Raw genomic sequence first — 27,038 nt, 5'->3', positions numbered from 1 at the left:
ACACGAGGGTTCCCTGAAGCGTCCACTGAAACCGGAAAAGGATTTTCACACACTCCTTTCTCCCATGTATCTCAGACTCTGTCATCTAGGACCTGTTCTACCTCTGACGCTCCTCTTTCAATACACAGAGTAATTGTTCTTATTGATGCAGTCATGTTAGTGTGTGTGTGTGTGTGTGTGTGTGTTTACAAATTTAAAATTTACACAAATATTACGGAAACAAATTATTGTTTCATGTAATTCTTTTCATAAGCGTAAGACTGGTTCCCTCAAGATCACACACACACACACACACACACACACACACACATACACACACACACACACACACACACACACACACACACACACACACACACACACACACACACACATATATATATATATATATATATATATATATATATATATATATATATATATATATATATATATATATATATATATATATATAAAAAGGGAAGAGTATCACCACTGGCTGGAAGAAGGGGACCCTTAGCCTCGGAGGAAATCACACATATATTTTTTTTCGGAAAAGGCTTTTGAATGATTGGATTTTTGGTCAGTGCTTGCATGCAGGTGCTTAATGAAGGCTGACACGTGCTTATGTACATCTGTTGACAACTTCTCCCTTTCTTAACACCTGTCGGCTTTTGTGTGTTTCTTGTTAAGGTGTTATTTATATTTTGACATTGTCTGTCTATTTACTATTTGTGTTTGCAGGATGGACCTATTTAGCTCTTGAACCCCGCCTTTCTAGCGTGTGTGTGTGTGTGTGTGTGTGTGTGTGTGTGTGTGTGTGTGTGTGTATTTTAATTTTCAGAGAAGCTGCCCACAGAGGAGACCAGGTAAGGCATTTCCTCTTTTTATTACTGCACGTCATCACAGTTTTATCTTCACTTTACTACTCCCCTCCCTCTCGTTCCCTTCCCTCTTATTCCCCTCCCTCTCCTTCCCCTTCCTCTCCCTTCTTCCCTCTATTTACCTCCCTATCCGTCTATTTCATCTTCAGGTTAAAAGTCATTTTTCTGCACACACTACACACACAAATCACAATAGCTTGATGCATCAAATGAACAAAATGTATGTCTGGGATGCTCTCGGACGTAGGTTCGAATCCTCGTCACGGCCCTTGTGGATTTGTTCAATATTTTTCTGTTTCTAATCATGTTAATGTATACTCCAACGATTCCTCTATTATAATTGTGTTGACGAATGTTTTATTCAATGTTAAACATTGATGATGGGTACAAGGGGGATGCTCTAGCACCGTGTTTGTGTATATGGTGCCCCTTAAGGGGGAGTGTTGTTTATTTATGAGTTAAGGGGGGAGACACATAAGTCTGTCTGCCCCGTCATTTGCATGGGTATTGTGTGTGTGTGTGTGTGTGTGTGTGTGTGTGTGTGTGTGTGTGTGTGTGTGTGTGTGTGTGTGTGTGTGTGTGTGTGTGTGTACTCACCTAATTGTGCTTGCGGGGGTTGAGCTCTGGCTCTTTGGTCCCGCCTCCTGTGTGGTGTGTGTGTGTGTGTGTGTGTGTGTGTGTGTGTGTGAGTGTGTGTGTGTGTGTGTGTGTGTGTGTGTGTGTGTGTGTGTGTGTGTGTGTGTGTGTGTGTGTGTGTGTGTGTGAGTGTGTGTGTGTGTGTGTATGTATGTGTGTGTGTGTGTGTGTGTGTGTGTGTATATGTATGTGTATGTGTGTGTGTGTGTGTGTATGTATGTGTATGTGTGTGGGTGTGTGTGTGTACTCACCTAGTTGTGTTTGCGGGGGTTGAGCTCTGGCTCTTTGGTCCCGCCTTTCAACTGTCAATCAACTGGCGTACAGATGTGTGTGTATGTATATATGTGTGTGTGCGAACTGGAGTTTTTTTTTACTAAAACCTGGTTTGGTTGGGGTGGTGGGGTTATACTCCGGAAACAAGCTGGTTGGGTAACTGGAAACCAAACTCCAGGACCATTAGTTAGACCCATAGTTAAAATACCGAGGAAACAAGACTCCTTCTCCTTCGTCTCCTTCGTCTCCTTCGTCTCCTTCTCCTCTACCTAATCTCTGCCTTCCAAACCTGCTCTTCACTCTAACCTCTCCACCATTCCTTAATTGTACATTAGAACTGGAAATCCCATAAAAAGGGAATATCAAATCCCACATTTTAGGGTTACAATTTTTCAAGACGTAATTTCCTAATAGGGTTTCTCTCTCGGGATGACAATTGGGTGTTTTGGAGATGATACGTCACGACGCCCTGGTGAATAGATTAGCAGCGAAAGAAGGAGATAGAGAATGGACTATCCTGCACCAGGGAGGAATATAAGGATAAGGATGTGAGATATAAGGACAAGGAGGTGAGGTATGAGGACAAGGAGCAGGTATATGAGGGCAAGGAAATGGGATATGTTGGCTAGGAGCTGAGATATGAGGACAAGGAGGTGAGGTATGAGGACAAAGAGCTGGGATATGTAGGCTAGGAGCTGGGATATGAGGACACAGAACTGGGATATGCAGGCAAAAATGCTGGGATATGAGAACATTAAGTTAGGATAATACGAAGAAATCATGCACAAAAACTTGGAAAAAATAGGGCTCGAACGACGACCATGCAAGAAAGGAGTACAGCATAAAGGTAGAGAGGGAGTGTACACGGGAATGTACGCTGTAGTACGGTAGATTGGGGGGGGGGGTAGTTGAACTGCTAACGAGTCCCTTGGCCTCATGCGTTAGTCCACAAAGGTCCAACACGTTACTTAACTTCAGAATCAACAGCAATTTGCCAACAAAATTTCTGTCTAATTAAGCAATTAGTATGTAAATGTATTTCCCCGAATAGCCTTTTTATTATTCCAATCTGATACTGGGGGACCCAGGTTCGTATCCCGGCTGGACGTTTATTGCCATGCACAGCTGAGCTAGTTTAGTCTGATATATATATATATATATATATATATATATATATATATATATATATATATATATATATATATATGTATATGTATATATATATATATATATATATATATATATATATATATATATATATATATATATATATATATAACTGGGGTGATATATATATATATATATATATATATATATATATATATATATATATATATATATATATATAACTGAAAACTCACACCCCAGAAGTGACTCGAACCCATACTCCCAGGAGCAACACAACTGGTATGTACAGGGACGCCTTAATCCGCTTGACCATCACGACCGGACAAAAGGAAGTGATAGCCGAGGCTATTTGAACCACTTCCCCGCCGGCACTCGGATGGTAATCTTGGGCATAGCATTTTATCAAATCACCTCATTCTTTGGGGCACACGAATGAGGTGATTTGATAAAATGCTATGCCCAAGATTACCATCCGAGTGCCGGCGGGGAAGTGGTTCAAATAGCCTCGGCTATCACTTCCTTTTGTCCGGTCGTGATGGTCAAGCGGATTAAGGCGCCCCTGTACATACCAGTTGTGTTGCTCCTGGGAGTATGGGTTCGAGTCACTTCTGGGGTGTGAGTTTTCAGTTGTATATAGTCCTGGGGACCATTCAGGCTTGTTTGCATATATATATATATATATATATATATATATATATATATATATATATATATATATATATATATATATATATATATATATATATATATACAAAAATATATATATATATATATATATATATATATATATATATATATATCCTTCCCTCTCTCGCCTCTCCCCCCGGCCTCTTTCTCTTTCAGAAGTGAATCTGTGTATAAAGTCTTGGGACAACCCAACCAATATTTCAGACTTCAAGAAAATCACATGCGGATGGAAGGTTTTAGTGTCAATATTTTAAGTCTTGTTTCTACACGTGTGAGAGCAGGGACTGAGGACTGCTGACTCCTGTTAGCAGGCTGAGAGATTTCCCTTCCCACAGCTCATGGTAAGCCTTACCCACTATAGTTCCCTTGGAACACGACTCGCCAATGACTTAACAACCAGGGTAGCTAATTGCTGCTGAACGGAGGCGAACAATTTAGGACTGGCACCTCATTAATTCTCCATGGCGGAACCGACTTCGAATGAACTACGACACTCCCATACCTCACATGCTTCATGTGTGAAAGTTGGGAGAGACTAGCCCCAAACATCTGGCCTCTAACCTTGAAACAGATTAACAGATAGACTATCTTATAAATATATACATATATTTTGTAGATAGATTTTTCATTCTTAGACATATCCTACCCACAAATTAACTTTTATTTTGTGCTTACCACTAATCATAGTAATGGAAACTATTTAAAACATAAGAGATCCTTTACCTCACATCTGGTGTTTGAATTTTTAAAAGTTCGAATTGTAATGTTCGATACGTGGGAGATACCAGTTGACTTTCTCATTGAATCACGTTAGTGTGATTTCTTTGTGCATGTGAATCTGGACTGTACCGTTGATAAATTACTTTACCTGTACCAGAGAGCTTGGGGGGGGGAGTTATATATCAAACTTGGACTGGCTTCAAGCCTCCAGAGTGCCTGTGGATTCAGTGGAATCCACAGGTTGTATAACTTATACCACGTCGTGGTACAGGGGGGTAAGCTGCGTCGCTGGGAGTACAACGAATGCTGGTTCGAGTCACCTCATTGTTCCAAATGACTTAGTGTCTAATAACCTAGTGTCTAATAACCTGTTCCCCCCACCCCACCCGCCCCAAACACCTGCAATCTAAACTCTCACCAGACCACACACACCTATTCTCCCCCCCCACACACCACCCATATGTCCCCCCACCCACACACCACCCATATGTCCCCCCCACCCACACACCTGCCCCCAAAACACCCACTTACCTCCCCCCCCTTACACCACCCACCTACCCTCTCCTCAAACAAAACATTGCAGTACCTGTAAGAGTCCGCAGGTCAGCTAACGTTGTTACTGGCCAAATACGACAGCAACACCGTAATTATGACATTTAACTCAATTAGCTGTAATTGCGGCACATAATGATTATGAGAGAGAGAGAGAGAGAGAGAGACACCCCCTTTCTAATTTTTCTTTCACTCCCCTCTCTCTCTCTCTCTCTCTCTCTCTCTCTCTCTCTCTCTCTCTCTCTCTCTCTCTCTCTCTCTCTCTCTCTCTCTCTCTCTCTCTCTCTCTCTCTCCCTCCCTCCCTCTCTCCCTCCCTCTCTCCCTCCCTCCCTCTCTCCCCCCACCACCCATTCCGCTGGAGACCTGAACCCAGGAACGTTGATTGCTTGCAATTGCTCCCTGCAATCGCTTAATATTTAGTCAAATACATATTTAATGGACTTGTTTAGTTTTTATTCATTCTTGCAACAATTTTGACATTGATGAACTTTTTGTGGAGAATTTAAAAGACCAGAATTGCAATATGTGTAAAAAAAATTGATGTGCATGGAGTAGATGGAATTGCATTTGCAACTTGATTGAAGCTGTCATTATGCTGCATAATTTAGGTCTTAATTTCTGAGTAAATTTGTTGAGTAACTTGAGTCAAGATCCGTAGTGATGTTCATAATTAATTTCTGTAAAAAGAGAATGGGGGTTGAGCTACAAGTGGGTAATTACGAATGTAATTAATTCTGTCCAATTTCCTACGAAGAAAGCTGAGGAAATTGGATTGCACTACACAGGAGGAAAGAAGGAATAAGGGAAACATGATAAGGACGTGAAAGATACTAAGATGAATAGACCTAGAAGATAGAGAAGCAGTTAATGTCTGCTTACAGACATAATAGCATAGGATAAAACCCCCGTTGAACGTTTAGAATACAATCGTTAACCTTCCAGAGTAAGGAACTCTACTCTAGAACCTTCCAGAGTAAGGAACTCTACTCTAGAACCTTCCAGAGTAAGGAACTCTACTCTAGAACCTTCCAGAGTAAGGAACTCTACTCTAGAACCTTCCAGAGTAAGGAACTCTACTCTAGAACCTTCCAGAGTAAGGAACTCTACTCTAGAACCTTCCAGAGTAAGGAACTCTACTCTAGAACCTTCCAGAGTAAGGAACTCTACTCTAGAACCTTCCAGAGTAAGGAACTCTACTCTAGAACCTTCCAGAGTAAGGAACTCTACTCTAGAACCTTCCAGAGTAAGGAACTCTACTCTAGAACCTTCCAGAGTAAGGAACTCTACTCTAGAACCTTCCAGAGTAAGGAACTCTACTCTAGAACCTTCCAGAGTAAGGAACTCTACTCTAGAACCTTCCAGAGTAAGGAACTCTACTCTAGAACCTTCCAGAGTAAGGAACTCTACTCTAGAACCTTCCAAAATAAGGAACCGTTGAACGACAAGATATATAGATTATATAATATATAGATTTAAACTGAAGATAACCTCTTCAGTTTAAGGGTTGTCATTGAGTGGAAGAAAATTGATTAGGAAATTGTCGATTCAAATTCCAGGCACAGTTGTAACTGTACATATGAGGAGAAAACAAAGTTAAAAAGTGTGATTTCAATGAAATTATGATTGTCAAAAAAAACCGGGGTTCAAGATCAGATGCTCGGCAAATCATGCACAACTAGGTGAGTAAATCACACACACACACACACACACACACACACACACACACACACACACACACACACACACATACACACACACACACACACACACACACACACACACATAATTCCCAAGACATCTAGACCTTAAGAGACAGCTCCTCCCTCTCCCTGGCTCTAGCTTCACAATAACACCTGCTGTAACGGGATGCTGGAGCAGGTGAGGGAGACCGTAATGGCCTCACCTGTCTCACCTGTCTCACCTGTCTCCACCAACTCTCACTTAATTCTTATTCATCAACATGAGTAGTGATGCTAGCAACAGTAAGAGGAGCATCATTATAAAAGCTAGATCGATCTCATCTCATCACTACACCCATCAACAACAACCTAACTCTATATTATGGAAACTAAGTCTCAGATTCTTAGAGAGGAGGAGAAATAGAAGAGATATGATCGCAACATATAAGATACTAAAGGGAAATAAACGTGTTGGACAAGGACAGCTTCTTCAAATTGAGAGAAAGTAGGAGAAGATGGAAAGCTTGGTCCAACAGGCTGTTGCTCCACGCAACAGCCTGTTGGACCAAGTTCTAACACGTCAAGCCAGGCCTCGGGCCGGGCCTGGGGAGTAGAAGAACTCCAAGAACCCCATCAATCAGGTATCAACCAGGTATCAAGCAAGATAACAGGTGGAACTGGAAACGCCAAATGAGTTGAAGTAATGTAAGGAAGTACTCGTACCCTGTGTGGGCAGCTAGCAATTGGAAATCCACTGAAATGAGAAGTTGTGGAAGCCACCTCCATCCACAACCCAAGGACAGAATTTGATGGTCAGAATAGTTGAATTGTAACGTAACAGTTACATGACTGGTGGACCTTACTACTATGTAGACATGGTTAGGTTAGCACCACCCTTCCCACCACTACTACCACCACCACCACCACCACTACCACCACCTCGAGCCCTACCACCACCCCCCCACTACCACCACCCCCACTAACACTGCACCCTAGCAACCCGTTTACAATATATGCAAAGTAATAGGGATAAGAGGCACCGCCCCACGGGACGGTGAGATGCAGGCTCATAATAGGATGACTCTCGAGCCAAGGTCAAAAGGAGCTAAGAGGTTAAGGGAATGGGTGATGGGGAGCCGCATGTGTGAAAGAGTCATGGGGGAATGTGCGATGTGGAAAGGGGGAAAATATACTAGTTTCTCTTGTGTAGTCTGTCCCGTTCCTCTCCAGCGTTCACGTCACTAAACTGGTGGACTAAAGTGCCCGAACCTAACCTAATTGACGACTCGCGGATAGGAAACGCGACATCACGTCAATTTTGCGACTTTATACGTCAAAAATGCGATGTGCTGCTCGAGAGGATGGATTGGTGTAATACCCTTAAGGAGGCGTCAACCACCTGTTGTAAAAAAATCGACTTGAAACACATCAAGGGAGTTGATAGGGTAGATAAAGATAGGCTATTTAACACAAGGGGCACATGCACTAGGGGACACAGGTGGAAACTGAGTGCCCAAATGAGCCACAGAGATATTAGAAAGAACTTTTTTAGTGTCAGAGTGGTTGACAAATGGAATGCATTAGGCAGTGATGTGGTGGAGGCTGACTCCATACACAGTTTCAAACGTAGATATGATAGATCCCAGTAGGCTCAGGAATCTGTACACCAGTTGATTGACGGTTGAGAGGCGGGACCAAAGAGCCAGAGCTCAACCACCCGCAAGCACAACTAGGTGAATACAACTAGATGAGTACACACACACACAAATAAGGAAGCAATACACCTAAGCACAGGAGCATTTAGAAATTACGGAAATAACAGGACACCAGAGAGTAGAGAAGGGGAAGGAATCAGTCGAAAGCACCAAGCCATTACGACTATGAAGCACTTGGAAGGGATCAGGATAAGGATTTGGGATGGGATGAGGTATAGGAATGGTGCCCAACCACTTAGACGGTCGGGGATTGAACGTTGATCTGCATGAAGCGAGATCAACGTTGATCTGCATGAAGCGAGATCGTCGCTCTACCGTCCAGTCCAAGCGGTTGGGAGAGATACCACAGGGCCAGGAATGGGTACCTCAGTGTGAGGAGTGAAGCAGTTTGAAAACGACATAGCAAATAAAGCCAAGACCCAACCAAAACTGCAATTCAGCCACGTCAGGAGGAAAACAGCAGTCAAAGAACAGGTGATGAAACTGAGAAAGGGAGAAAATGTGTACACAGAGAAAGACAAAGAGGTATGTGAAGAACTCAACAAGAGATTCCAGGAGGTCTTCACAATAGAGCAAGGGGAAGGCCCAGAACTAAGAGGGGTGGCGATAAACCAAGCAGACTTGGAAAATATTGCAATTACCAGAGATAAGGTTAACAAGTCTCTACTTGATCTAGAAGTGACGAAGGTCACTTCATAAGGTACCTGATGGAATCTCTAACGTGACTAAGGTACCTGATGGAATCTCACCAAGGATGCTAAAAGTAGGGGCAGAAGCACTTTGGGTGTCACTATCTATGGTCTATAACAAGTCACTGGATACGGGAGATCTACCAGAGAGTTGGAAGACAGGTAACGTAGTTCTAATCTACAAAATGGGGGATAGGCAGGAGGGCCTAAGCTACAAGCCGGTGTCCTTAACTTACATACCATGCAAGGTGATGGAAAAGATCGTGAGAAAAAGCCTGGTAGCACATCTGGAGAGAAAGGACTTTGTAACACACTACCAGCATGGGTTCAGGGAAGGCAAGTTGTGTCTCACAGGTTTAATAGAATTCTATAACCAAGCAACAAGCATTAAGCAAGAAAGTGAAGGATGGGCAGACTGTATTTTCTCGGACAGTCAGGAAGCCTTTGACACAATGCCCCATTAAGAGACTGTTGCATAAGTTGGAGGAACAAGCTGGAGTAACTGGTAAGGAGCTCCAATGGATAAGGGAGAACCTAAACAACAAGAAACAGAGAGTTACTGTAAGAGGTGAGACCTCAGACTGGCGTGATGTCACCAGTGGAGTCCCACAGGGCTCTGTACTCGGACCTATCCTGTTTCTGATATACTTGAATGATCTTCCAGAGGGTATAGACTCATTCCTCTCAATGTTTGCTGACGATGCTAAAATTATGAGAAGGATTAAGACAGAGGAGGACAGCTTGAAGCTACAGAATGGCCTGGACAGACTGAAGGAATGGTCCAACAGATGGCTACTAGAGTTTAACTCAAGCAAGAGGATTGAGCTATGAGGAAAGATTCAGACCCTTGATACAATATTTCTCTCCTCCTGCTCCTCCTCCTCCTCCTCCTCCTCCTCCTCCTCCTCCTCCTCCTCCTCCTCCTCCTCCTCCTCCTCCTCCTCCTCCATGTGTTGTGTTCCTCCATCCGTTGTATTATTACACCCAAGACACCAGAAACAAAGGAGGCGAGGCGCCCGCACTCGACACACACACTCACAGGAAATGAGTGTGTCAGTGTACTTGTCTTACAACGTGTTTCTTGCTTGATTTGTTTTGTTTTGCTTTACGCTTTTCTTGGTTATTTGGCTTATTCTTTTTTTCGGAGGGGGGGGGGGTTATTTTACTGTATGTGTCTGCGTTTTCGCTACGCGCGCGCGCACTCACTCACTCACTCACTCACTCACTCACTCACTCACTCACTCACTCACTCACTCTCTCACTCTCTCACTCTCTCACTCTCTCACTCTCTCACTCACTCACTCACTCACTCACTCACTCACTCACTCACTCACTCACTCACTCACTCACTCTCTCTCTCTCTCTCTCTCTCTCTCTCTCTCTCTCTCTCTCTCTCTCTCTCTCTCTCTCTCTCTCTCTCCTCTCTCTCTCTCTCTCCCCCTTAGCATTATCAGTCAAATCTCCCTCCTGGATTGCTTCAAGCCACATATACCCACATATGGCAGTCTGGGGAAAGCCACTACCTCCACACCTGTCGGGAATAACACCCCCCCACACACCTGTGATAGCAGCTGTGTATCTTCTTATGAAGGTACAGTGAGTTAGACGAGTTTACAACCCCTTAAAATCTACCTTTGTCAGCTTGGTTTACTTGGGTGTGGATAATGTTTATCCACACCTGACTGACCTGTGTATACCTGTATGGATGACACAGGTGTAATGTTGAGGTACACAGGTGTAAGCATTCTGTCAAAGCTTGAGTTTGATGATTGGTATAGCATTGTTGTAAATGGACGTAGGGGAATGGGGATAGATTAATGTGAATTGAGGGGGGGAAGGGATGGATACAAAGGGGAATGAAGGTGGAAATGATAGGGTTCCCAAAGGGGAGGACTGAGGGGGATGTTTCATGATTGGGTGAGTGATGATTCGACTCATCAAATTAGGTGTTTCTTTAGCCACCTTTGTTACAGATTTTGATGAATTTTTCCTGGTTTTCGTAAGTTTGTTTATGTACTTATTTTTCATGCTGGGGGTTGAGCTTCAGCTCCTTGGTACCGCTTCTCAGCTGTCAATCAACTGGTTTACAGGTTCCTGGTTTTGTTAGTGTATTGTATGGAGCCAGGTTCACCAGCTCATTCACTTTATTCACTTCTCGGGCATTCTGTGTACTCACCTAGTTGTGATTGCAGGGGTTGGGGTTTGGCTCTTTGGTCCCGCCTCTCAATCGTCAATCAACTGGTGTACAGATTCTTGAGCCTATTGGGCTCTTGTTGAGTTCTTCACACATCTCCTTGTCGTTCTCTGTGTATCTGTTATCCACTTTTCTCAGTTTCATAACTTGTTCCTTCACTGCTGTTTTCCTCCTGATGTGGCTGTGGAGCAGCTTTGGTTAGGTCTTGGATTTACTCGCGATGTCATTCTCATACTGTCTCTCTGCTTCTCTCCTCACTCTGAGGTACTCATTTCTTGCCCTCTGGTGTCTCTCCCTGCTCTCTGGCGTTCTGTTATTCCTGTAGTTTCTCCATGTTCTTTTACTCAGTTGCTTCGCTACCTTGCATTCCTGGTTGAACCACGGATTTTTCTGTTGCTTTTCATATTTTTTTTTTCCTTTCGGGCCGGGATGAACCTGTCTGCAGCTTCCTGACACTTCTGGGTGACCTAGTCCATCATATCGTTTACAGTCTTTTCCCTGAATTCTGTTTCCTATGGTATTCCCATTAGGAAGTTCCTCATCTCGTCATACTTTCCTCTTCGGTAATTTAGCCTTTTCCCTTCTGATCCCATCCTTGGATAGGTTATTCCTACCTCCTCCAGATACTCAAATGTCAGTACACTGTGGTCACTCATTCCTATGGGGGGGGCTTCAAATTTGACTTCCCTTGTTTCTGACTCATTCAAAGTGAATATCAGTTCGAGTCTAGCTGGTTCGTCATTGCCATTCATTCTTGTGGGGTTCCCTAACATGTTGGATCAGGAAGTTCCTTTATGCCACTTCCAAGAGTTTAACTCTCCATGTATCTGCACCTCCATGTGGGTCCCCATTCTCCCAGTCTATCTTTCCATGGTTGAAATCACCCACGATTAAAGAGTCTTGAGCCATTCCTGCAGGCAACTGAAGCTGCTCTCTCTATTATATTAATGGTTGCCATGTTGTTTCTATCAAACTCCTGTCTGGGTCTTCTGTCATTTAGTGGAGGGTTTTAAATGACTGCTACTATTATCGTAGGTCCACCCATTGTCATAGTTCTTGTAATGAAGTTTCTGAATTCGTCGCAGCCCGGAATTTCCATCTCTTCAAAACTCCAGTCCTTCCTTATCAACAGGGCCACTCCTCCTCTCCCTTCCCTCTCATTCCTTACTATATAGAAGTCATTTGGAAACACAGCGTTTGTTATGACCCCTGACAATTTTGTTTCTGTGAGTCCTATTACATCTGGGTTTTTTTCCTGCGTCCTTTCCGCCAGTGCACTTGCTTTATTGGTAATCCCATCGATGTGTGAGTACATTACCTTGAAGCTCAGTTTTCTATATGCATTTTCACCCCACCTCCCCACTAGCATAGGAAGCCGTTCCATGGGCAGGGCTACTTGGGTAGACTCATCTCCCTGTGGGATAGTTACCAGGGGTTTGGGGGGAGGTGGGGTGGGGATGGAGAGCTTAGATCTTGCCTTGGTCTGCTTGGGGCAGGAAGAAGACCAAGGGATGGGAAGGCAGGGGGTGCTCGGGGTAAGGGGGGGAAGCGAGGATTTAGGTGGTGTGGTGGGCATTGTCTAAGGGAAAGGAAGGATTTGTGCTTGGGGTGGGGGGGGGGGCACCTATGGGGTAGTGTGTTGGGGTGTTGCAATCCTCTCTGGGGTTCCTGAATTGCTGGATTGGGGTTCCCCACTTCCCTCTGAGATTGCTGGCTTGGAGGTTGAGATTTCCCGGCTCCCTTCCCTCAATCTGCGCCTTTTTCTTGCATCTGCTGCCTGTATTATCTTCTCCCTGGTCAAGTCCCTCTGAAGAAATATCTTTCTGTATTGCATTTCATTTCTCAGTTATCTCTTCATTACTAGGATGTCTTCTTTGATAGCCTCGTTCCTGAATACTATCTTGATCAGTAGATTTTTGTCTTTGTTGTACTGGCCACTCTGGAATAACTTCTCTATGTCTTGTTCAGCCTCTTCACCTCCTATCTCGTTTAGTATCCATGATTCTGCAACTTTCTCCTTAGTCCTCCATTCTTCCTTTTTGGAACCTTCTTGTCTCTTAATACCTACCACGACTACAGCTCTTTTCCTTTCCATTTGGCTTGTGCATCTAGCTGCCTCCTGTGAAGTTACGGCATTCATTGCAACAATGTACATTGTTGCACACACATACACACACACACACGCACACACACACACACACACACACACACACACACACACACACACACACACACACACACACACACACACACACACACACACACACACAATGTGTCTAAGTGTCTGCGCTGCCTCTTTTAGTATCCATGGTGATACTTTGTCTGGTTCAACCGCTTCAGTTGCATCCAGTGTTGTCAACTGTTTCATTACCTCCTCTGCTGTCACCTCTATATCTGATAGTCTTTCATCTAGGCGAATCTCTTCTAACAATGGGAGCTGCTCAGGTTCGGTTGTGAAAACTCCATGGAAACTGGCATTCAGTGCCTCGCAGATTTCCTTGTCACTTTCTGTGTATGCCCCCTCTGTCTTCCTTAGTCTTGTCACTTGGTCGTTCACCGACATTTTTCTTCTTATATGGCTGTGTAGCAACTTAGGTTACTTTTTCGCTTTAATCGCAATATCGTTCTCATAATTTTTTCCGATACTCTTCTTATGTTAATGTAATCGTTCCTAGCTCTGTTGCATCTGATCCTGTTGTCCTCTGTTCTTTGTCTTCTGTACTTCCTCCACTCCCGCCTGCTTCTCATTTTTGCTTCCTGACACTGTCTATTACACCATGGGATATTATATTCCCTGTTATTTTTTCCCTTTATTGTTCGTATAAATCTCTCTTCGATCTCCTTGCCTTTCCATATAACTAGGTCCATCATATCTTGGGCTGTTTTTCCTCTAATTTCTTCCTCCCACTGCACTTCTCCCAGATAGTCCCTTATCCTCCTGTAGTCCCCTTTCCTGTAGTCAACTCTCCTTTCCCAGATCTCTTGTCCCATGGTCAAAAGTTTGAGTTCTTGTGTGTGTGTTCTCACCTATTTGTGCTTGCGGGGGTTGAGCTCTGGCTCTTTGGTCCCGCCTCTCAACTGTCAATCAACTGGTGTACAGATTCCTGAGCCAACTGGATTCTATCATATCTATACCTGAAACTGTGTATGGAGTCAGCCTACACCAAATCACTGCCTAATGCATTCCATTTGTCAACAACTCCTGACACTAAAAAAGTTCTTTCTAATATCTATGTGACTCATTTGGGCACTCAATTTCCACCTGTGTGTGTGTGTGTGTGTGTGTGTGTGAGTGTGTGTGTGTGTGTGTGTGTGTGTGTGTGTGTGTGTGTGTGTGTGTGTGTGTGTGTGTGTGTGTGTGTGTGTGTGTGTGGAGCCACCTGCCACACCTCTCTCACCTTTAAGCTCGACCTTCACCTCTCCGCCACTCAACTCTTCAGCTGTGTAATTCACTACTCTTAATGTAACTTCCAATTTAGTGCCATCGTGATATTCAACTGTTTTATTTTTCCTTGTGGTTGGAGCCATATCATGTCACTTGATTCTTATTTACCTCTCTCTCTCTCTCTCTCTCTCTCTCTCTCTCTCTCTCTCTCTCTCTCTCTCTCTCTCTCTCTCTCTCTCTCTCTCTCTCTCTCTCTCTCTCTCCCTCTCTCTCTCTCTCTCTCTCTCTCTCTCTCTCTCTCTCTCTCTCTCTCTCTCTCTCTCTCTCTCTCTCTCTCTCTCTCTCTCTCTCTCTCTCTCTCCCTCTCTCCCTCTCTCTCTCTCTCTCCCTCTCTCTCTCTCTCTCTCTCTCTCTCTCTCTCTCTCTCTCTCTCTCTCTCTCTCTCTCTCTCTCTCTCTCTCTCTCTCTCTCTCTCTCTCTCTCTCTCTCTCTCTCTCTCTCTCTCTCTCTCTCTCTCTCTCTCTCTCTCTCTCTCTCTCTCTCTCTCTCTCTCTCTCTCTCTCTCTCTCTCTCTCTCTCTCTCTCTCTCTCAAATTTTCCATAATTAAACAAAAAGTTGGTGGTAATATTAACATGAGTGGATGTGGCACTGTTAACATGGAAGGGATGATGGTGGTAGTAATGACATGAGTGGGAGTGACACAGAGTGCCAGACTCACTCACCACCTCGACTGTAAGTGTGTCAATGAGTGTGTCATTTGGAGCCGTTACGGACAAACAGTTTTCTCCTGTGCCCAACCACTCGGGCTGGACGATAGAGCGACGGTCTCGCTTCACGCAGGTCGGCGTTCAATCCCCGAGACCGTCCACCAAGTGGTTAGGGACCATTCCTTTTCCCACCGTCCCATCCCAAATCGTTATCCTGACCCCTTCCCAGTGCTATATAGTCGTAATGACTTGGCGCTTTCCCGGTCCCTGACAATTCCCTTCCCTTCCTGTGCCTGAGTATGTCTATGTCCTCTCACGTACGTACGTGTCCTTGCTGAGTCGAGCTCTAGCTCCCTAGCCCCGCCTTCCCTGCTGTAGATCATCTAATACAACGATTCTCGACCCAAATAAAAATGTGGATGAGGAATTAGTTGAATTACTTTATATCGTCTATATAACCAATTATATATTTGTCGCTACACAAAATTCAAAATCAAATTCAAAATCATTATTCGTAAATGTCAAAACATTTGTAGGTGGGTTGATTCACACAAATGTACAGTCGATTGTTTACCCGAGAGACATTCATAATAATATGTGATCACTGTAATTAGAATGTATTATCTGAGCTTCTGGCGTTGCAAACAACCTTGTTTGTTCCTTATCAGAGCTTCTGGTATTGTAAACAATCTTGTTTGTTCCTTATCTGAGCTTCTGGTATTGCAAACAACCTTGTTTGTTCCTTATCTGGGCTTCTGGTATTGCAAACAATCTTGTTTGTTCCTTATCTGAGCTTCCGGTATTGCAAACAATCTTGTTTGTTCCTTATCTGAGCTTCTGGTATTGCAAACAATCTTGTTTGTTCCTTATCTGAGCTTCCGGTATTGCAAACAATCTTGTTTGTTCCTTATCTGAGCTTCTGGTATTGCAAACAACCTTGTTTGTTCCTTATCTGGGCTTCTGGTATTGCAAACAATCTTGTTTGTTCCTTATCTGAGCTACTGGCATTGCAAACAATCTTGTTTGTTCCTTATCTGAGCTTCTGGCATTTGCAAACAACTTTGTTTATTCCTTATCTGAGCTTCCGGTATTGCAAACAACCTTGTTTGTGTCATCATGAATCCCGGTGATTTGTGTCCCTTAAGTTAGCGTGATTATGGTCTCAATCTAACTCAATCTAACCTAATCTAACTTAGCGTAACTTAATCTAAGATAACTAAGCTAGATAAGGATAAACAAGAACCAGAGGATGTATTAGGATGAAGGAAATGGCTTGTTTTCAGTTCGTGTTTTTGTTCCCAAGGATGGTAGTGTTTTGTTGTTGTTGTTTGCAAGTCAAACAACAATGTTTACCAGCCAATTTAATTTTTTTCTAGCACTTTGTCTTTTAACATTCATTAGATCGATGTTTGCAGACATCAACACTGACTTAACATAAAATATTTTTCTTTCATTCTAGCGCCTTAAGAAGAGACAAGAGGGGGGGGCTGTGGGGGAGGGGGAGACTGGAAGATTAAAAGCAAACACATATATAAACAGGAACAGACAGACGTATAGAAACAAAGAGACAGGCAATAAAGGAAAGGGGGGAAAAGAATAGAGACAGAGAGCGATTATGGTAGACCTTAAACCAGCACCAGATACTTAAACCTTATAAAGCACTCTCATGAGGAAATGGAATGGGTGGAACAGAGAGAGAGAGAGAGAAAGCGTTGGACAAGGAGAAAGATTAAAGAGGAGAGGGAGCGAGTGGGATAAAGAGGAGAAAGGGAGCCTTGGACTTAGACAAAGCGAGATTGAAAAGAGGTAGGGAGAGAGAGAGAGAGAGAGAGAGAGAGAGAGAGAGAGAGAGAGAGAGAGAGAGAGAGAGAGAGAGAGAGAGAGAGAGAGAGAGAGAGAGGGAAGCACGGTGAGAGAAACAGTGAAGGATGGAGCTAAAAAGCAGGACCAGAAAGAATAGGTGATAGGGGGAAAAGGAGATTGAGAGAGAGGAAGAGATATAATCTGTAATAGATAATGATGTATACACACGAAGGAATGGAGAATTGGAATCAGGCAATGAGGATTTAGGATTAAACAATGTGAAATAAGGGAAAGTGAGTTTAGTGTTAGATAAAGAGAGATTAGCATTCTAAGAGGTGAGATTATAATTAGAGAAAATGAGATTAGCATTAGAGAATGAGATTAGCGTTAGAGAGAGTGAGCTTAGCCATAGAAAAAGTGAGATTAGCGTTAGGGAAAGTGAGATTAGAACCAGAGATTGTTGGATTATAGTTAGAGATAAGGATATTCCAATTACGAAATAGGAAATCGAAGTTTGAGATCTGGGTTTAGGGAGTTAAACCCAATTGGAAATTGGGTTTACGAAATGGGGACCTATTGTCAGGATGAAATTAAAGTGGCCGTTGACTTAAAAATTGGGGTTAGGGTATATTACATAAGCTTTAGGGAGGGGGAGGAATTGTGACAATGTATTTGAAATTGGGGTTACGTATTTGAAAATTTGAAATTTGGATTATTGAATTAGGAGGATATACAAATAGGGGATTTTGAGTAATTGAAATCAGAAGAAAATGAAAGATGGGCAATGAAAATACTTAATAAAAAATGAATAATAGGATTTAAAATATTGGTGAAGTATCACCTGAAAATTTCTAATAAAGAATGCAGAAAATAGAGGAAATTACGTTTTATTTCTCCGTAAAAAATATGACTTATTTTTTCCTAACCAGAAACGTAAATAAAGCAGCAGTTGTTTTGCCTTTTCAGAAACGTAAATAAAGCGACTGAATTGCCCAACCAGAATCGTACACACCCAAGCAACCCACTAAACCTATCGAAACCGATGCATTGAAAACGTCAAATTTACGGCGCTTCAAGTTTTTTGCGAATACGTCTCATTTTCAACGTTTTCGTCGATTTCGATAAAACTGATATGTATCATGTTAAGAAAATGAAAAAAAAGGCTTCAATGTGCATATAATATGTATATGTATGTATATATATATATATATATATATATATATATATATATATATATATATATATATATATATATATGTGTGTGTGTATCACGAAAATAAACACGTGATTAAGAATGTGACAATGTCAGACCACGGAGGAAAAATGAAACAGGAAATTTCCTTAAGTACTTTCGTATATTAAATACATCTTCAGAAGGTCCTTCTGAAGATGTATTTAATATACGAAAGTACTTAAGGAAATTTCCTGTTTAATTTTTCCTCCGTGGTCTGACATTGTCATATATATATATATATATATATATATATATATATATATATATATATATATATATATATATATATATATATATATATATATATATATATATTACTCCACATATGTGGATAAAAATTTATATGTGGGACAGAGTTGATGGAAAATTGAGAATATTTTTTAAAAGAAAATGGAAATTGGGAAATAGGCAAAACGGAATGGGGAATAACGTGAAATGGGAAAATGGGAAACACTGTTCTGCATCACAAGCCAAACAAACAAACACCCACACACTCTATTTTTTGTTTGTTTTTAAAGTTCAAATCAAAACAAAGTTTTGTTGACAATTAACAAAGCGAAAAAATATATATATTTTTAACCTCATTCATATCATTCACAAATTACTAATTATTTCCAATAATAATTATTTGCCTATCGATTATTTCATTTCTTGTATAAGCGATGCATATGATTTTTTCACATATTTTCGGTCACTATGGGGGATATTCAAGGAAGGAAAGGGAACGATGTGAGATGAAAACCGGCGGATGTGTAGAGATTATCATCAGGGACCAGATGTTGCCATGGCGACCGTCTCCAGCCTCAGCCTCACGAATTGTGCTGTCACGAGAGCCATGTATTAATGCAGGTGTTTGTGTAGGTGTTTGTGGGTGTTTATTGTAGGTGTTTTTTGTATATGCACTAAGAGGTATGTGTTTATTTGGTGATTTATGTATGTTGAAATACAGTTTGGTGGATATTAATGATGGGATTATCATAATTTAGTGGAAGTTTGTGTGTGTGTGTGTGTGTGTGTGTGTGTGTGTGTGTGTGTATGTGCTCACCTAGTTGTGCTTGCGGGGGTTGAGCTCTGGCTATTTTGTCCCGCCTCTCAATTGTCGATCAACTGGTGTACAGGTTCCTGAGCCTACTGGGCTCTATCATATCTACATTTGAAACTGTGTATGGAGTCAGCCTCCACCACATTACTGCTTAATGCATTCCAGCTGTTAACTTCTCTGACACTGAAAAAGTTTTTTTCTAACGTCCCTGTGGCTCATTTGGGTACTCAGTTTCCACCTGTGTCCCCTTGTTCGCGTACCACCAGTGTTGAATAGTTTATCCTTTTCAACCCTGTCAATTCCTCTTGAGAATTTTGTAGGTGGTGATCATGTCTCCCTTTACTCTTCTGTCTTCCAGTGTCGTGAGGTGCATTTCACGCAGCCTAGCGTCGTAGTTCAAACCTCTTAGTTCTGGAACTAGTCTAGTGGCATACCTCTGAACTTTTTCCAGCTTCGTCTTGTGCTTGACAAGGTACGAGCGCCATGCTGGGGCCGCATACTCCAGGATTGGTCTTACATATGTGGTGTACAAGATTCTGAATGATTCCTTACACAGGTTCCTGAAGGCTGTTCTGATGTTAGCCAGCCTCGCATACGCGGCAGATGTTATTCTTTTTATGTGAGCTTTAGGAGACTGGTTTGACGTGATATCAACTCCTAGATCTTTCTCTCTGTCCGTTTCATTAAGTAATTCATCTCCCATTCGGTATCCTGTGTCTGGCCTCCTGTTTCCACTGCCTAGTTTCATTACCTCACATTTACTCGGGTTGACGTTTAGTAGCCATTTGTTGGACCATTCATTCAGTTTGTCTAGGTCGTCTTGTAGCCTCATACTGTCTTCCTCTGTCTTAATCCTCCTCATGATTTTTGCATTATCAGCAAACAATGAGAGGAACGATTCTATACCCTCTGGGAAATCATTTACATATATCAGAAACAGTATAGGTCCAAGGACTGACCCCTGCGGGACTGCACTGGTGACGCCTCGCCAATCTGAGACCTCACCCCTCACAGTGACTCGCTGTCTCCTGTTGCTTAGGTACTCCCTTATCCAATGGAGTACCTTCCCTTTCACTCCTGCCTGCACCTCCAGCTTTTTCACTAGCCTCTTGTGTGGCACTGTGTGTGTGTGTGTGTGTGTGTGTGTGTGTGTGTGTGTGTGTGTGTGTGTGTGTGTGTGTGTGTGTGTGCGCGTGTGTGTGTGTGTGCGCGCGTGTGTATGTGTTTCTTACACAAACATATAGTATTTAGCTAATCATGAACTAATGATCTCCATTGATGAAAGTTCCGTCTCCTGTAAACAATCATGTTCTCCTGCCAGCCGCAGGATAACATACATGCCTTGGAGATCCCAAACTGTCGTACGGCATTTGTATATGATAACATGGATTCCCCTTTGATGGATTCAGGTGGCTTGTTAGAGGTAATGAATATCTCCCTAGGCCTACCGTAGGCCAATTATTGACGTTCTCCTAGTTGCAACCCACCACAGTTTGCTGACTCCCTGTTACCTTATTAATGCCACGTGAATTGAATATATAGAATAGATGAATAGATGCCTATCTTCGTTATCACCAAAATTACTGACTGAACCACCAGTCAACAAGTGGAAATCGGCGCGACCGTTCCTCTCAGCCAATCAGCGAGCGAAAACTGGGGGCGTGCTTGCCTCTCAGCCAATCAGCGAGTAGGAATCGGAGCGCCCTTAAGTGCCCTTCAAATGTAAGACAAATATCGTGACATTGAGTGCTTTTTCAAGTCCATTTTTTTAGGTAAGCGAAGACGAGCATTCGAGACGTCTCAACTACTGGAAGCTTAACTATCGTACCTGTGACGGTCATTCACGTTCCCGCCCCAACCCGTTCTCGCAAATTCGTAAAGTCAATATTGACTTATTAAATAAGTGCATAGGTGACATACTAAACATAATAGATACCCTTAAAAAGCTTCATAGAAAACACCGACCTTACCTAACCTTGTTAGTATCTTAAGATAAGCTTCTTATAGCTTCGTAATTACAATTGTTACTTAACCTATTATAGGTATAGGTTAAGTAATAATTGTAATTACGAAGCAATAAGATGCTTATCTTAAGATACTAACAAGGTTAGGTAAGGTCGGTGTTTTCTATGAATCTTTTTAAGGGTATCTATTATGTTTAGTATATCACCTATGCACGTAGTTAATAAGTCAATATTGACTTTACGAATTTGCGAGAACGGGTTGTCCCGCCAGATTCTCAGTCAGAAATCAGGGCCCAGATTCACGAAGCAGTTACGCAAGCACTTACGAACCTGTACATCTTTTCTCAATCTTTGACAGCTTTGTTTACAATTATTAAACAGTTAATGAGCTCCGAAGCACCAGGAGGCTGTTTATAACAGTAACAACAGTTGATTGGCAAGTTTTCATGCTTGTAAACTGTTTAATAAATGTAAACAAAGCCGTCAAAGATCGAGAAAAGATGTACACGTTCGTAAGTACTCCCGTAACAGCTTCGTGAATCTGGTCCCAGGGTTTAATTACTTTAGGCCAGGATGCTGGTGTACGACGTTGTTGGAATGTCCCGGTGGGCGCCAGATGAACGATGAGTGCCCCGTGTGTACGATGTCGTTAGACTGATGTCAAAATGCTGTCATTGAAATGGACACAAACATTCTTGTATAAAATTAATGCAACGTAGAATTTATTATTTATGCTTTATTTTTATTTATTGTTGATTTTACATTTTGTCATTTACAGTGCGATGTATAGTCATACTCAATCATGTATATATCATGTATAATCATGTATAATCGATATTTAGTCGTACTCAAGGCGTATTTGTCTCTGTTTCAACCTGTCCTTCAAAAATCATAGTACGTATTGCGACTATTTGTCAAACGTACAAACATGGACTGTTGGGCCTTAGCAAGTCTTGTCACGTATTATTGGAATACTCCAAATAGCGTGTAAAAAATAAAGTGAACAGATTACCTAAGCCAATCTGCCCTGGGCTTTAATAAGGAATCTTAGGCCTAAAATAAGCAATCCAAGGCCTAAAATAAGCAATCCTAGGCTTAAAATAAGCAATCCTAGGCCTAAAATAAGCAATCCTAGGCCTAAAATAAGCAATCCTAGACCTAAAATAAGCAATCCTAGACCTAAAATAAGCAATCCTAGGCCTAAAATGAGCAATCCTAGGTCTATAATAAGCATTCCAAGGCCTAAAATAAGCAATTCTAGGCCTAAAATAAGCAATCCTAGGCTTAAGCAATCCTAGGCTTAAAATAAGCAATCCTAGGCGTAATTTAGCGTATAAATTGCTCCATGTTACCTTAAGTTAAAAAATAAGTTAAATAAGTTCTAAGTTAAAAAATGTGCTATACTAGATCTGGGTAAGTTTAGGTTTGTTTGTTGGTTTGTTTTTCGTGACTTGTACACAATAGTACAAAAACTACTTAAGTGCAACAGTACATTTTTGTACTGTTGTGCACTGTTAAGTGCAACAGTACATTTTTGTACTGTTGTGCACTGTTAAGTGCAACAGTACATTTTTGTACTGTTGTGCACTGTTAAGTGCAACAGTACATTTTTGTACTGTTGTGCACTGTTAAGTGCAACAGTACATTTTTGTACTGTTGTGCACTGTTAAGTGCAACAGTACATTTTTGTACTGTTGTGCACTGTTAAGTGCAACAGTACATTTTTGTACTGTTGTGCACTGTTAAGTGCAACAGTACATTTTTGTACTGTTGTGCACTGTTAAGTGCAACAGTACAATGGTCGTTAGATGGACTGTCAGCTCTGGATGAGTGGCGGAATTAGTTGTTTATGAGAGAAAGAGTCTGAGAGGTAGGCTAAAGGAGATCAATATAATCCTTCTATGAGCTCATTTCTCTAAGTGCAAAAAAAAAGGTATATTAAATATGCAAGTTAAAAAAATGTCATTTTCATGATGGAGAGTGGGAACTGGGGGGGAATGACTCTTGGTTTTTTCTCTCTCACACACTTTCTCTTCTTCTTCTTCTCTGAGTCTTATTTTCGTTTTTTTCCTTATTATACTTCTTCTACCATTGTTCTTCACTATTCTCTGTCTCATGGTTTTGTAAGATTTATCATCCGGATCTTTTGGTGTCATCATCTTTAATCCTCTCTGTCTCTCTTTGTCTCTTTCTCTTTCTCTCTCTCTCTTTGTCTCTCTGTCTCTCTCTCTTGTCTCTCTCTCTCTCTCTCTCTCTCTCTCTCTCTCTCTCTCTCTCTCTCTCTCTCTCTCTCTCTCTCTCTCTCTCTCTCTCTCTCTCTCTCTTGTCTCTCTCTCTCTCTCTCTCTCTCTCTCTCTCTCTCTCTCTCTCTCTCTCTCTCTCTCTCTCTCTCTCTCTCTCTCTCTCTCTCTCTCTCTCTCTCTCTAAAAACTTCGAGAGAATCCATGTATGCAAAAGTGTGTTTATGTTTCTCTCACAACAAGGACAGTGGTGGCACCCTGGGAGTACCACAAGGACAGTGGGGCACCCTGGGAGTACCACAAGGACAGTGGTGGCACCCTGGGAGTACCACAAGAACAGTGGTGGCACCCTGGGAGTACCACAAGGACAGTGGGGCACCCTGGGAGTACCACAAGGACAGTGGTGGCACCCTGGGAGTACCACAAGGAGAGTGGGGCACCCTGGGAGTACCACAAGGACAGTGGGGCACCCTGGGAGTACCACAAGGACAGTGGTGGCACCCTGGGAGTACCACAAGGACAGTGGTGGCACCCTGGGAGTACCACAAGGACAGTGGGGCACCCTGGGAGTACCACAAGGACAGTGGTGGCACCCTGGGAGTACCACAAGGACAGTGGTGGCACCCTGGGAGTACCACAAGGACAGTGGTGGCACCCTGGGAGTACCACAAGGACAGTGCTGGCACCCTGGGAGTACCACAAGGACAGTGGTGGCACCCTGGGAGTACCACAAGGACAGTGGTGGCACCCTGGGAGTACCACAAGGACAGTGGGGCACCCTGGGAGTACCACAAGGAGAGTGGGGCACCCTGGGAGTACCACAAGGATAGTGCTGGCACCCTGGGAGTACCACAAGGATAGTGCTGGCACCCTGGGAGTACCACAAGGACAGTGGTGGCACCCTGGGAGTACCACAAGGACAGTGGTGGCACCCTGGGAGTACCACAAGGATAGTGGGGCACCCTGGGAGTACCACAAGGACAGTGGGGCACCCTGGGAGTACCACAAGGATAGTGGGGCACCCTGGGAGTACCACAAGGACAGTGGTGGCACCCTGGGAGTACCACAAGGACAGTGGGGCACCCTGGGAGTACCACAAGGACAGTGGTGGCACCCTGGGAGTACCACAAGGAGAGTGGGGCACCCTGGGAGTACCACAAGGACAGTGCTGGCACCCTGGGAGTACCACAAGGAGAGTGGGGCACCCTGGGAGTACCACAAGGACAGTGCTGGCACCCTGGGAGTACCACAAGGAGAGTGGGGCACCCTGGGAGTACCACAAGGATAGTGCTGGCACCCTGGGAGTACCACAAGGAGAGTGGGGCACCCTGGGAGTACCACAAGGACAGTGGTGGCACCCTGGGAGTACCACAAGGACAGTGGTGGCACCCTGGGAGTACCACAAGGACAGTGGGGCACCCTGGGAGTACCACAAGGACAGTGGGGCACCCTGGGAGTACCACAAGGACAGTGCTGGCACCCTGGGAGTACCACAAGGACAGTGGTGGCACCCTGGGAGTACCACAAGGACAGTGCTGGCACCCTGGGAGTACCACAAGGAGAGTGGGGCACCCTGGGAGTACCACAAGGATAGTGCTGGCACCCTGGGAGTACCACAAGGACAGTGGTGGCACCCTGGGAGTACCACAAGGACAGTGGTGGCACCCTGGGAGTACCACAAGGACAGTGGGGCACCCTGGGAGTACCACAAGGACAGTGGGGCACCCTGGGAGTACCACAAGGACAGTGGGGCACCCTGGGAGTACCACAAGGACAGTGGGGCACCCTGGGAGTACCACAAGGAGAGTGGGGCACCCTGGGAGTACCACAAGGAGAGTGGGGCACCCTGGGAGTACCACAAGGACAGTGGGGCACCCTGGGAGTACCACAAGGATAGTGCTGGCACCCTGGGAGTACCACAAGGACAGTGGTGGCACCCTGGGAGTACCACAAGGACAGTGGTGGCACCCTGGGAGTACCACAAGGACAGTGGGGCACCCTGGGAGTACCACAAGGACAGTGGGGCACCCTGGGAGTACCACAAGGACAGTGGGGCACCCTGGGAGTACCACAAGGACAGTGGGGCACCCTGGGAGTACCACAAGGAGAGTGGGGCACCCTGGGAGTACCACAAGGAGAGTGGGGCACCCTGGGAGTACCACAAGGACAGTGGGGCACCCTGGGAGTACCACAAGGAGAGTGGGGCACCCTGGGAGTACCACAAGGAGAGTGGGGCACCCTGGGAGTACCACAAGGACAGTGGTGGCACCCTGGGAGTACCACAAGGACAGTGGTGGCACCCTGGGAGTACCACAAGGACAGTGGGGCACCCTGGGAGTACCACAAGGACAGTGGGGCACCCTGGGAGTACCACAAGGACAGTGCTGGCACCCTGGGAGTACCACAAGGACAGTGGTGGCACCCTGGGAGTACCACAAGGACAGTGCTGGCACCCTGGGAGTACCACAAGGAGAGTGGGGCACCCTGGGAGTACCACAAGGATAGTGCTGGCACCCTGGGAGTACCACAAGGACAGTGGTGGCACCCTGGGAGTACCACAAGGACAGTGGTGGCACCCTGGGAGTACCACAAGGACAGTGGGGCACCCTGGGAGTACCACAAGGACAGTGGGGCACCCTGGGAGTACCACAAGGACAGTGGGGCACCCTGGGAGTACCACAAGGACAGTGCTGGCACCCTGGGAGTACCACAAGGACAGTGGTGGCACCCTGGGAGTACCACAAGGACAGTGCTGGCACCCTGGGAGTACCACAAGGAGAGTGGGGCACCCTGGGAGTACCACAAGGATAGTGCTGGCACCCTGGGAGTACCACAAGGACAGTGGTGGCACCCTGGGAGTACCACAAGGACAGTGGTGGCACCCTGGGAGTACCACAAGGACAGTGGGGCACCCTGGGAGTACCACAAGGACAGTGGGGCACCCTGGGAGTACCACAAGGACAGTGGGGCACCCTGGGAGTACCACAAGGACAGTGGGGCACCCTGGGAGTACCACAAGGAGAGTGGGGCACCCTGGGAGTACCACAAGGAGAGTGGGGCACCCTGGGAGTACCACAAGGACAGTGGGGCACCCTGGGAGTACCACAAGGACAGTGCTGGCACCCTGGGAGTACCACAAGGACAGTGGTGGCACCCTGGGAGTACCACAAGGACAGTGGTGGCACCCTGGGAGTACCACAAGGACAGTGGGGCACCCTGGGAGTACCACAAGGAGAGTGGGGCACCCTGGGAGTACCACAAGGAGAGTGGGGCACCCTGGGAGTACCACAAGGACAGTGCTGGCACCCTGGGAGTACCACAAGGACAGTGCTGGCACCCTGGGAGTACCACAAGGACAGTGGTGGCACCCTGGGAGTACCACAAGGACAGTGCTGGCACCCTGGGAGTACCACAAGGACAGTGCTGGCACCCTGGGAGTACCACAAGGACAGTGCTGGCACCCTGGGAGTACCACAAGGACAGTGGTGGCACCCTGGGAGTACCACAAGGATAGTGCTGGCACCC

General features: G+C 44.5%; 1 protein-coding gene across 1 annotated transcript in view; it reads left to right on the top strand.

Annotated features, from left to right (window-relative positions):
- Nucleotides 1-27,038, top strand: part of LOC123746416 (inactive dipeptidyl peptidase 10) — a 227,007-nt gene that overhangs the window by 1,904 nt on the left and 198,065 nt on the right. The window lies entirely within an intron of this gene.

The sequence above is a fragment of the Procambarus clarkii genome, chromosome 80 (genome assembly GCF_040958095.1).
Source record: "Procambarus clarkii isolate CNS0578487 chromosome 80, FALCON_Pclarkii_2.0, whole genome shotgun sequence".
NCBI classification, from domain to species: Eukaryota; Metazoa; Arthropoda; class Malacostraca; order Decapoda; family Cambaridae; genus Procambarus; species Procambarus clarkii.
This window is presented reverse-complemented; position numbering and strand designations above follow the sequence as displayed.